The following is a 13,084-nucleotide window of genomic DNA, read 5'->3' as shown; positions in this document are numbered from 1 at the left end:
AAAAAAAAAAAGGAAAAAAAAGCCAAACACAAAACCCACTTCTGAGACGTGACCACCTGAGGAAAGATTAATTAAAGTAAATGGAAAATTTCAAATGAAAAAAACCCAGGAATCCAAATAAATCAGTGCACAAGAAACCAGGGAAACTTGATGGCAGTCATCATCACTTTATGGGCTGGTTCATGTCAAAGATTAAAATTAAGTGATTGGCAGTAAATTAAAAAAAAATGTTTTTTTGCAAGGAGGAATCCAGGGCAATATATGCTGCTGCCTCAGTGTGATGGTATTAAGAACCAGCCCTAGGTGTTCTGTTGCTTTGGGTGAATCTGGTTATATGTGCCCCTGACATCTACTGATATATCATATCCATTTTAAATATTCATTCATTTAACTACGTACTTTGTCATTAATGCTTTTCCAGAAACTGTAAAAAAGGAAATATAATCTCATTTGTATTCATTCCCCTTTCCCACAGCTTTCTGTTATTCTCTTTTCTATAACTGCTGTATACTTTCTTCTATTTTCTGTCTTCCTTCCTTGATTCTGTTCTTTGATATCGTTTTGGCACATTGCACTTTTTCCTTACTTTTGATCTTCCCCTTCCTTGTTTTTCTTGTCACATCCTCCATTCTTTTTCCATATTGTTTTACATATTTTCTCATAAAACATTTCTCATTTGTCTTTTCCTGTTCTGGAGTAGGAACCTTAATATTGCTGGAAAGGAATTTCAAAAAGATGTTGCTTCCCCAGTATTCCCCAGCTATGGTAGTTACCTGAGGTAATACTGTTTCTGGTAGGCATTAATATTTACAGACTTATTTTATGAATCTGAAGATTGATTTAGTTTGAGAGTAATGTAGGGAAACAGGTGAACCATGGAAATGGTAAGGTCTACTTCCCTAAGATTCATAAATTTAAAAGCCATTCTGAGGTGAACAGCTTTTAGAAGAGCAACACCTAATGACTGAAAATGATTAAATGTCCATTCGAAAATTAACTTTCACAGGTACTGAAAATGATCTTTAATGGTTAAAACATTCTTCAAACTTACACAATTGCATCCTTCTCTATAAGATGTGTAAAGTCTAAAAATGTCAAGGAACACTAGTTTTCTTAGGTAGTCAGGTGATAAATGTGCTGTTTACTAACATCACATACGATGACCCTCAGAAATTGTGACACACCAGTATTTCACAAACTTGTGAAAACTAAAAATTTTAACTGTGTTCCCGTTTGCCAGTTGTCAGTGTTACATCCTATATATGCTCATATCTGTCTTCCATATGCTAACAGCTACTCTTCTGTACGTAAATGGAATTTTTGTTTCCCTTTGTATTCATGTCTAGATTACAAAGCAGTTTGAAGCGTATGTTAATCCTTTTGGAACTATCATAATGTATACACTTTAGTTTAGCCTAATAGAATTTTGTAGGATACCTTAAGGAGAACTGTGCAGATTTTAATGCTCTTGATCTCCAGTTCATCCATGCTATATGTATCCAGAAGGTACCAGTACTGCAACTTCCCCAGCATGTTTCTCAGAATGGACTTTATTTAAGTCTTTCATTGTATACATTTTAGCCAGTATAAAGGAAGTTGGTTTCAAGAGCTAAATTGCTCATTGTAATCTATTTTCTACTCTTAAATTCAACATTCACATTAATTAAGTTTTACTCTGTATTTTTTAATAAATGCCCAAAAGGAGAGCTTTTGATACTTACGGGTTCTTTACTGAACTTCTCAATAGAGTTATATTATCTGTGCTGCATCCACCTACATTTCAGGTACGTAACTATGACACTTCAATATTTCTCCTAGGCACATGTTCTCTAGCAAAAGTCACTGCAGCAGTTTATGATGACAGTACCCCCGGTATTCTGACCCTCGTCTCCACTGGGAACAGTGCTGAAGTGGAAGTGAGTATGAGCCCCACCTGATCAACCATATGCTAGTTAAGTACTGATAGAGTGTGTTTTGTGTTTTTTATCTAACAGCAGTTGCTTGAATAAGTAATAAAATGTAGAACAATGTAAAAGTAATTTCTCTGTCAATCACTATCTTTATGATTTTCTTTCCTGTTTGACATTTTTTATTGCGTTTTCTATGCCTTTTCTTGCAACAGCAGGGCATATATTAAGCTATAGCTACTCTTCCTATTCTTATCATTTTCCTTTTTTAAAAACTGTGATTTGTTTGGCACTGAGTGCTTTTTTCTTCTAGATACTAAACCCAAACATTTTTCAAGGTCAAACCATGAAATATAGATTTAGTTTCAACATGGACACTTGAAACTGTAATCAACACATAGCTATTACTAACTTTCAAAATATATTCCTATTACAAGTGAAACATGGAAAAAGACTGATGTCCTTTCATCATGAAGAACTTTTACTATTCCCAGCTGCAGTACTATTCTGCTTTTAGACTGTTAGTAGAAAGTAACATTTTTTAATAAAATATGACATTCAGAGGCTAGATTTTTGCATATCTTATGCACGAGAAGTTATACAATGGAAGTATTACAGTTTCATCTTAAGCAGAGGATTTGACACATTTACTTCCCTTCTGATGAGGAAAAGATAGGAACAAACTAAATGTGCCTGTCACACAAGCTTGGTATTTAAGAGTAAGACACATTCTTCTTCTGGCAACTGTGAAGCATAAAGATGGAAGGCATCTGATAATTGTACCTTGTAATAGTCAAGGACTTTGCTTTCTTTTCATGTTTTGTATTAATTTTGTGCTATAAAAAAATATGTTGAACTCCAGGGTAAGGCTGGATATGTACTTGTGTAAACTGTGCACAGATGGTCCCTTTTACCTGCAAATTTCATTTTACTGTAAGACAGGCAGAATAAACTCTTTCCTTGAACCACTACACTCTTCAAAAAATAGATCAGTGAGCCATTCCTAACCCAATCACATTATTTTTCTATTTCCTATACTTTATGTTTGATTTATGTATTGTGTATTTGGATGCTTCTCATTATTTATGGGTTAACAGTGTCACTTGTACAAAGGCTCATTATAAAAAAGAAAAGTCAAAACCAACATGCAGTGTGCAATTAAAGTGTATAACTGCAAGACAGTTCTGTTTTCAAGAGGCTGCTTACTCTATCAACACATCGTATAAAGTGATGCTCATGTAGCTGCTGCAAGTCTCCAGTGTGTGTAATATACACATCATAAAAATACACATTTTGGAAAACAATGTGGCACTTATTCAGGATGGAAATGTATCAGAGAAATCACTGGAGAAGAAAGAAAAAAAAAAAAAAAAAAGGGCCTGTGTGTACTTTCCCTCGGTTTTGAATAAAATTGTGAAACCAGGAACAGGGTGAGAAAAGAACTTGCAACAGGTTCACATATGCACTATAATGTTTCTATATGCACTCATTTAATTCCAGGAAAATTGTTGCAGAGTGATAGAAAAATCAGATGGCAGACTTGTCTGTGGGACAGAGATGAGAGTACTGATTCTACTTAAGCACTGCATGAAATTTGTTGTTAATGAACCATATTCTAGTATTACACATTGTTCTTTTATGAAAATTTGTACTTCTTTGGTACTTATTTCTTAGCATATAAAAACATCTGCATGCCAGTGCTGTGTAGCTGTGTGCTTTTTACTGAGCTATGCTGCAGAACCTATCACATCCTCTAAGCAATTTCTGAGTTTTGGGAGCTAAGTAATGAAAGTAGAGACATACAGCTTGGTAAATATTTTTGGGGAAAAAAAAAAAAACCCAAACACAAACCCAAAACCCAAACCTCAAACCCCACTCTGAACTACTGCTTAGTTCTGTATTTCTGTATTCTAAAATAATGGCTTTGCTGGGTAAGTTTTGGAATAGAGCACGGGATGCAAATGGTTTATATGGCCACAGTGGTTTTCAGAAGTATCCTGAACATCACTAAAGAATCAGTACTACAAGGAGAATCTGACCACTGTATTTGGTTGCTCCTTGCAATTGCAAAATCTGTGGTCTTTATCAATATTCAGACAGTCAAACCATTTTCCCCAAACTATTAACAGAAACCCTTTATATATTGAAGGCAGGTCTACATTTGATAGTTTATAGGTAATCTAAGAATAAATTATTTTTAATAGATTTTTTTCTGAATCTATATTGAAGCATTTGCATTGTGCTCATGGATTTATAAGAAAAAGTATTATCCTTTATTAGATCACATAATGTATCTTCAAAAATAAGTTTCTCAGGCTCACAAATGCTTTTTTTGGCCCCTCTGTATGGATATGGAAAAGAATCTTGCTTGGAGGAAGAGAGCTCAAGGGAGAATATAGATGTCCTGTTAATCAGGCCATAAAAAAGAAAGGAGAAGCTATGATGTGACAGTGACTGGTGGAAGAAAATCTGGCAAACAGCAGAGAGAAGATTGGGAGATATGACAATTTGGGGAATGCATGTATAATTTATAAATCCAGACTTATTTTATGAATTTCATGTACCACTCTATTCCTCAGTCTGTATTTAATCTGCCACTTGCTGGCTGGGACTGTCATAGATCACACAGTCTATGCAAGAACAAATGCAAGAGTAATACAAGAAGAGATAACATGAGATGATTTTTTTCTCAGTAAAGCATTGAATATGCTAAATAGACTTGTTAAACTAAAGGAAACTGATCATCTCAGGTTGTCTGCTTCTAAATTAGAGCAATGGAAGTTGCCTAGTAAGAAAACAGATGAAAAAAGAATGCATTTTCTCTGAGCTGGGCAGCTATCTGAACAAGTGAGAGAAAGCTAGTCCCAAACAAATGAGAGAAAGTTTGCTGAGCAAGCTTGCAGGCTGATCTGGAGGACACTGAGGCTGTAATACCATGAAACAGTTGTCCAGAAATTCAAGGTCTTACAGCGTGCCAATGGTCCCAGAAAGAAGTTTTTTATTTCCAGGATTTTTATTTGCTTTTTTTGCTTTTTCTTGTGGAAGTTGCAAGTCCAGGTGATTTCTCCATTAACATGACGTGTATAATAATATGAATTCAAGGGCTCCACTTACTTTCTAAGTACCATACGGTCTCAGAAGATGAAATTAAACTGCAGTAGTCACGAGGGGAAGCCTTATACCATGGAGAGGTTAGAACTAGCTTTAGAGGTCTTGATTACAGACTCTGAAGGCTGCCTGAGAATAGGCATCAGTACCTGTGTGTTGCAAATGGTCAGCAAGCATTCAGTGCTCAGCTGTAAAGCACAGCAACAAAAGCAGCATGACCCGGTCTATTATGAGAGGGAAGGGAGATTTAATTAAGAGTGATTAGAGGAAATGAGAAGCAGGCAGGAGGGAACTGTCTATCACAGACAAGTTGGTGCCTAAAAGGAGCTGCATATCAGGATGGAAGTAAGTTTTTTAAGCAGTCTTAGTAAAGAAAGATAGGGGGGAAAAAAAGAAAAAAAAACCCAAAAAACAGATCAGAGGAGATTTTTTTGGCGTGTTTCATGTTTTCCTGTCAATGGCAGAAAAGAAGGGAGTGGAGCAATCTAGTTCAAGGGTAGAGAAAAGCTGTACAGCTGAACAGGTAGGGAACGTGAAGTGGCAATCCTTCTATCAGATGAGTCTCTGGAGCTGGGGATTGAAAAGTGAGGCTCTGGCAATGATGAATAATAAGCAATGCATTTTCACATCCTACTAGAAACAGCGGATGGATGTTTTGACCCCCTGGTTTGCGTGAGGTTTGTAAGGTTTTCCTGCCTGGAGAAGTAATACATCCTCCACCAAAAGCTGGCTTTAGGAATGTGTCTGCCCTAGGCACATGGTGAAATCTTTTCATTGTGCACAGACGGTAGAAAATGTGTTGTCTGCTGCCACTGGATGCTTATCCTTGCTTACAGACACGGTCTCATCACAGAATTCCTTCTGCATGCTCATTCAAGAATGTGTATACAACCAGAGAATTTTGTTGCTACTTACTTCTTCTGCCAATCAAGTGTTGTGAATATGTTAAAGGTGTGTTGTGGAGGAAGTGCTTGCTGGTGGTGTATTTCTAGTAACATGTTGTTATGGTCATGCCCACAGATTCAACAGCACAAGTAGGTACAAGGGTGAGAGAATTAGTTGAAACAGAAAAATTAACGTTTATTAATATCTCTAAAGCACATGCTATTTTAAAAGGCCTGGTGAGTTTGGCCTTGACATTCAGAAATAAAACCACTTTGCTGCGGAGTGAAGAACTAAGTTTTGTTGGAAGTGCTGGATTCACTGGAGAGTTTTAGAAATAAATCTTATAAATCTACAGTTGAACATTTCTTCTCTTCATACAGCAGATCCCAACTCCCACCTGTGCAAAATACAAAAGATATAACAGAATTACATAGAATGTGTTCATTTTGACAGAAGTGTCAAGTTTGTCTTAAATTTTTCATTTTCCATAAAACATCACTGAAGCAAGCACAGTTAAGAGGAAATACTTTAGAATTGCTTTTCAAAAACAAGTTCTTCTGGCAAATCAAAAGAGCATTTTTTCAACAATTATTAGCTATTTTTAGATTCTGTTGTAATATCCACCTTTCTAGTTGCCTTTTATTTTCGTACCAGCAGGAATAAAAGTATCTGTAAAAGAAAAAAATGATTTATATTTGGCTTACCCTTGGTTCTTAAAGCTAACTCTACTCAAAGTAGTTTCTACTATCTAATAATTGTTGTTGTTGTTTATAGTAAGTCTCCCGGAGCAAAGCAAACACGAAAATGCATAAACATTTCCTGTAGAAATCCAGACTTTTAAACCAACTTCAGTGAAATTATGTTTACATTGATGTATCAGAGCAGAAACAGCATATTGCATGTCTTGCTTAGACAGGGATGTAAAACTGCACTTTGCATGTCTTGCTAATTTCATTGTTTCACTTCTGTGTAGTGTGTCTTTATTTCATTTTTTCTTGATTGATTCAAATTATTCTAGAAGGTGGTTTTGTGTAGATTCCATTCTAATGAATGTTCCATTTGCATGTTTTAAAATATTTTTTTGATTCGGAATCTGAAAACTAAACAGAAGTAGTATCAGGCACTATGCAGAAAGGATTCCTTTCTCAGCTTAGCTAATCCTTGTGGGCATGTTCCTCAGTACTTGACTTCGATAATTCTGGAACTCTGTTGAACTGGAAAGAAGTTGTGGGCTATGCACAACTGTGGTATTGGACAGGATCACTGAAATTCCTGCCATTCATAATCACAGTTAGCAAGGATGTCCTTTACAGATGCTAAACTGAAGTACATGGTAGTAGGACTCCTTACTCATATCTCATATGTGAGTCCTCACATTTTTAGTTCTTCTTATCAGTATGTTGATTTGAAACACATTTACATTCTTGTAGCTAGTTTGAACTTTCAATTCTTTAGACAGATGTGTATTTATGATACTTCTTTTCTGATGTTACAAATCTGTTAAACTGTATTTTTGGCTCTGAAAATAGTTAGGGGATTATTATTGTGCCTTACCGCTAGATGTGTAAATTTAAGACACATTCAGAGACAGTTGCATGCTTTTGACGGGAATCTGACTTGGAGCTGGAAAAAAAATACAGCTTTGTGAGAATGCAGTGAGTCTTGGCTGCCTGCAGTCATGTCCATTTTAATCTAATATTGTGCTTGTTAATTGGTTGGACCACCTCACTGGGGCATAGATGCCAAGCACTAATAGCTTTATATAGGCACTTTGCATAATGAGGTAAGTGGCACCATTTGCAGCTGGGAGACCCATCACACTAACATCTTCAAAGCACTGATGCCTCATGTCTTTTTAACAATGAAGTACACCTGTTGGCTTTTCTGTGCCAAATCTGACCCTGAATGGTGGAGGGATGGAAAGCATGGAAAACAAGGCAAATTTTTGTTGCCAAAAGAGGGTAGCTATACTGCAGCTGGCAGCTTGGACTGCTTATAATATATCTAACAAGAAAACACTGCCTGATTATGGCTGGAGAGGAAAAATTAAACCACCCAAAACAGAGATTGTGGCCTTGCTCTGAGAAATTGACTGATGCTGATAATTCTCCACAGAGAAGGAACAATGTTGTTCAGTCCGGGTGGTGGTATGAAAAGTTAGGATTCCTGGGCCATAGATGCTGTGTGGAAGGTCTGCCTGCTCCTTCTGAGTTAGGGTTTGGCTTTGCTTTTCCTTTCTTCATGGCCAAGATCTTCTGAGCAAGGTATCTTTTTCCTGCTTTTCCTGAACAAAATTAGAATATATTTTTGCTGCAATGTTCAACATCAGATTCCCACCAGATCTTGACAGTAGCCCAGGATGATATGTACTTAGAAATCACATGATTCAGTTCTCAATGGATGCTTGACAGGTGCTTTAGGCAAGTGTTGCTTTAGCTACCAAAAATTCTATTTGAAAGAGTGTTTGGCCTAAGGGATACGTAAGCCTGTACATCGACATATTTCAATTCAATATAGAGCACATGCATTGCTTAGGACATTTTATGTCCTATTCTATTATATATTTGTCCATTTATATTAATTCTCAGAATTTTAGAAATGGGAGAGTGTTCTGTATGTTACTTGATGTAATATTGGGATCCTGCAGTGGATATGTATACATCTTTATTTCTATCCTATCAGCTGCCCTCCTTGTATCTTATACCCATCTCTTGCAAATATTTCCCAATCTCTCTTTTGAGGCTGAACACTTCTGAGAGAAATATCTTTTCCCTGCTTTTTCTGCCAGGTAGTCTTTTTTAATGCAGCTATTTCTCAAATCCAGCCTTTGTGCTAGTTCTGAGGCAACAGTAACCTCTTACATAAAGCAACAACATCACACAAGGAATACCAATAGGGATCAAGAATAGCTCACCAACTAGAGAGATACCATCCAAGAGAGTTATAGGGAGGCATCTAGCTGCTTCTTTTCCACAGTGACTGCATACCCTCTTTTCCACTTGGTCTAGTGCTTAGCCATCTGGAAACAAGAGGGTCGAGAAGGTGACATTTTTACTTATATGCAACTTTCATTTTACATCTCAGGCTTCCTGGTAATAAACCTGCATGGAAATAAAGTACCTGCAAAGCAAACAAAATTCTCAAGTGTGAGAATGACAGAGTTACAGAATCACTGAGGTTAAGAGTGGTGTCTTGAAATCATCTAATCCAAACTCCAGCTAGTGTCTGGTCGGGTTTTGTGTATCTCTACGGAATCATCAAGAAGATGTCTCTTCTTGCCACTGTAACACAATTGAACAGCTGCTGTAACCAAAAAGCAATTACTGGTGTAGCAGTACATGGCTTGTTTATCAAGGGCTTTCCACCTTTTCCTGATGACTGCTGGAACAGAGGAAGGGTTTAGGAGGAACAGAAGGAACAGAACTGGACTTTTAAACAGTTACGGACTTTTAACTTTTTCTCGTGTAGTAGTTGTGCATTGTGGAACCTGGTGATGCAACAGGCTCTCAGAACAGGTTTAGGTAAACCTGTAGTCTGGTAATAAGTAACGAGAACAAAAATCTTCCCCTAAAACACCCTAGCTGGAGTTCAGCCATTAAACTAAGACCAAGCATTGCAACATTTGGCATGGAGCGGAGGTGTATGTCTGTTACTGCTCCAAAAGTAGGACCAGAGTTCACTTTCTGTTACATGTGTAGCTGTATTTTCTGGCTGCGATACTGTGAATACATATTTTCTTGTGTTAGAGGTAGGTCTTACTATTGAAGTTTAATTTAGGTCTTTGCATATTTAACAGTCCTGTGTGTTTAAAAATGCAAATAATAACTTTTAAAATGTTCTGAATTTACTTCATCACTAAGATATTTATACACCAAACCTGGGATATTTTACAGGTTCTTAGATTAACTTTGCAGACAGCTTGTAAGTGAGTGTGGGTTACTCGTGTGGTTCGGTGACACGTTTTGACAATCTGTTGCCAGAATATCTGTCTATCAATAAGTTTATCAGTAGACTTTGTTTATTAAAGAGAAAAGTAGTAGAAGTCTTTGTTTTTCTTTTCTGCTTAAGAAACAAGACAGTCAGTTGACTTTTTTAATTTTTCTATTTTTTCCCTATTTGTTTGTTGTTTGTGGTTTTGTGGTTTGTTTTTTTTTTTTTTTTTCTTCACTGCAGTATTTGTAGTTTGATTGGAAATACCTGCAGGAATAAATTCTTTTTTCAGTAATGAGGATTAAAAGAGAGCACCAAGGTATTACTATACTCAGGCAATATTCCTTGGTGTCTTATATCAAGCATTCCCTGAAAGTAAAGATTTGCATGTTCCATGTTAATTATCCCATCTATAATTTATACCATCACCATAATATGCTAACGAAAGCACTATTTATATTAATAAAGCATTACATTCATAATAACAACTCTTCGCAGTGGTCTTCATTCTACATATAAACCTCCTAACATTAACAAGAAAAAAAAATAGCTCTCCTCCAAGCAAAAACTAAGTTAGTATGTCTGGCAGCTTACAGAAACAGAGCACATCCACAATCATATTTTTCTACAATCTTAAGGGTATTTCATACCTCAGTCAACCTCTTTTTCTCCCTCAGGGATCTTAATTCTCTTTATCTACTCATTAGCATGTAAAATTAACACCGTTCCTGAGAATATTAGTGATCAGAATTTTAGTAATGCTCATATCAATGTTAATCTCACTGCATTTTCCATGACAATTAAGCAGATAGTAGAATTATATTGTAAGAGTCCTGTGACATCCATGTTTCTCAAATATTTGTCCTCTGCACTTGTGCATGAGACTTTTTTAAAAAAAAGACTAGTGCACTTCAGAGGGACAAATCTATTTTTGCCTTTTCTTACTGACATTACTGTAATAGTTGACACTTATCAGTAATATTTAATCATGGTGCAGAGTTGCTTCGGGGTGACTTATCTGAATCATCTTGGCCTATCTCTTTAAAATAAATCTGTCATATATTCATAGACAAACATAGAGGTCAGATAATGTTAGTTGTCAGGTCTGACTATGCCCTGACATATATTTTAAAGCATAGAGAGACCAATCTTAATAGGAGAACAGAACTGTTGGATTTAAATTACATGCTTTTCATCCTTTTCTTATTTGAAAATCCTGTCTGCTTAATTTGACAATAAATTAAGCACCAGTGTTAAAACTAGATTTTCATTGAGACTGAAGGGACAATATCCCTGTTAAGAAGAAATGATGGCAATGAAGAGGTCTGGTTCTTTCACCTTTACCTTAATTGAGCTATGTGACCATGGATTTAGATTTAACCTGGTATCTTCCTATCAAAGATCAGTATCAACAAATTATGTGATTTTAGGATACCTATGAAAAGATGGCTTAGTTGGTATGTTTCATTATTCTTTTGTCTTTTACCTACCGCTACATTGGCATGTCTTACCTGTGCTGCCCCAAATCCTCCTTGGTGATGAGAAGGGAACTGGCTTTGTGGAAAACGGAGGGATGCTGGATGGTTTCTGACAGCTGAGGAAACATTACATAGGTAGCAGCCTGGAAAAGTTTTCAGTTCCAACTCTTTTTCTTTTTTTTTTTTTGTCAGTCATCTTCCAGCAGGAAGACAGTGTCAAAGGCAGCCACTAGAATAATGCAGAGGTGAGAGTTTGTAAAATGGAAATGCAAATAGGCTGTGAAGACCACTTCCTTCTGTTGTCTCTCCCCATATAAAGCTCTGGCCAGCCTCTGAAAGGGGAAAAAAGGTATTTATATAAAAATATGAGTTATATAAAAATGCATATATAAAACTGAGTTATATGTCTAATGTGTCAAGCAATTTGTAATAATCAGAATTAATTTGTTAACAGGAAAGTAAAATTATATAGTTACATATTTTACTAAAGCTGTTCCATGGCAGTGAGCATGATTAAAAAAGAGCAGTTTTCATCCTATAATTTGTATTTTAAAGTTAAATTATAATAATGCTGTCATTCATGTTTCCATTATTTTTAATAAGTAAATTGTTTACCATCATAATCTTTTTATAAACTGGATTTCTATCCTATGAAAAGATAAACAAGTGCTTTTCCAAAATTACTCAATTACAGAATTTCTAAGGATATTCCTAACATTTAATTTTCACCCTATATTTAATCTTCCCATTTGTGTTTATAGAGGTTTTTCCCGGTTCTCATTTCTAAAATGTGTCTCCTGGTGAACATTAGTTACTGTTGAACCTATATAAGCAGACATTTATTGACACTGTTAAAATAAACTTAGTGCCTACAAAAGAGAGCTTCTTTATACATTTTTATATGTCTATTTATCTTTTTATTTCTGCCAGAGTCAGTAAACAACTGCAGTAGCTCTCCTTTATAGATTGTAATGACCTGAGTGGAAAAGCTTGGCAATTTTTTAATTAATTCTATCAAATATTAGTGCATATGGTTGGCGAGGTATTTATGATCACCGGAAACAATCCTGGAGTTGATTTGTTGCACTAAATGCGTAGGGAATCATGCAGTTTTAGGGCTGGGGTATCATCTAGTTTATTAAAGAAACCAGCCTGAAGGCGACCTGTGGCTCGGTGCTGGGGCTGGGCTCAGCACTGCAGCGGGAACGCTCAGCCAGAGGTGCCCACTGTGCTTTGAAATTTTGAATCGAGGGAAGATCTCATGGCAGTCAGGGGGCCCGGCGGGGAAGGGGAGGGCATCACCTTGGCAGGGGGACCATTACGGAGTCCAGGTTGTGCTCCTCTTTTGGAGCTCGGTCATTGTTGTTTTGGAATTCACTCCGAGCGCAGTGCCTTCTCCTGAAAAATAATACGTTTGTCATTTAGTCCACTTTTTTTGCCACGTGGCATAAAAAGGAATTTGTATCTTTTCCTACCTTTTGTATCTTTTACCTGCTTTTTTAAACAGCTTTCTGTATGGTTTGGAGTAGATATTTTACGTGGGTCCTTTATCAAATCTGTAACTGTATTTAGGATGGTAAGCACACTACCACAACAGAAAGAAATGTTTCCTAGTGTGGTGTGTCCTTCTAATGTTGTTAGGTTAACCCAGTTCAGGAGGAAATATGGGCAACCATAACTTTTTGAAACTCCAATTCCATCCCAGACTGGTGCGCAGAAGGCATAGCTCATCGTCCCATAAACAAAAATATCACCAGAGGCAGAGTTTTGTATTAA

At 36.4% G+C, this 13,084-nt stretch overlaps 1 long non-coding RNA gene across 3 annotated transcripts in view; it reads left to right on the top strand.

The window, feature by feature from the left end:
• The first annotated feature begins 9,538 nt into the window (after positions 1-9,538).
• The window catches only part of LOC119157571, a 441,749-nt gene continuing 438,203 nt past the window's right edge, over positions 9,539-13,084 (top strand). For all 3 annotated transcript variants that reach the window (XR_005107574.1, XR_005107573.1, XR_005107575.1), the window contains exons 1-2: positions 9,539-9,648; positions 11,501-11,657. This is a non-coding gene — a long non-coding RNA (uncharacterized LOC119157571). The remainder of the gene's footprint in view (positions 9,649-11,500; positions 11,658-13,084) is intronic.

This window comes from Falco rusticolus, chromosome 14, assembly GCF_015220075.1.
Source record: "Falco rusticolus isolate bFalRus1 chromosome 14, bFalRus1.pri, whole genome shotgun sequence".
In the NCBI taxonomy this organism is placed as follows: domain Eukaryota; kingdom Metazoa; phylum Chordata; class Aves; order Falconiformes; family Falconidae; genus Falco; species Falco rusticolus.
This window is presented reverse-complemented; position numbering and strand designations above follow the sequence as displayed.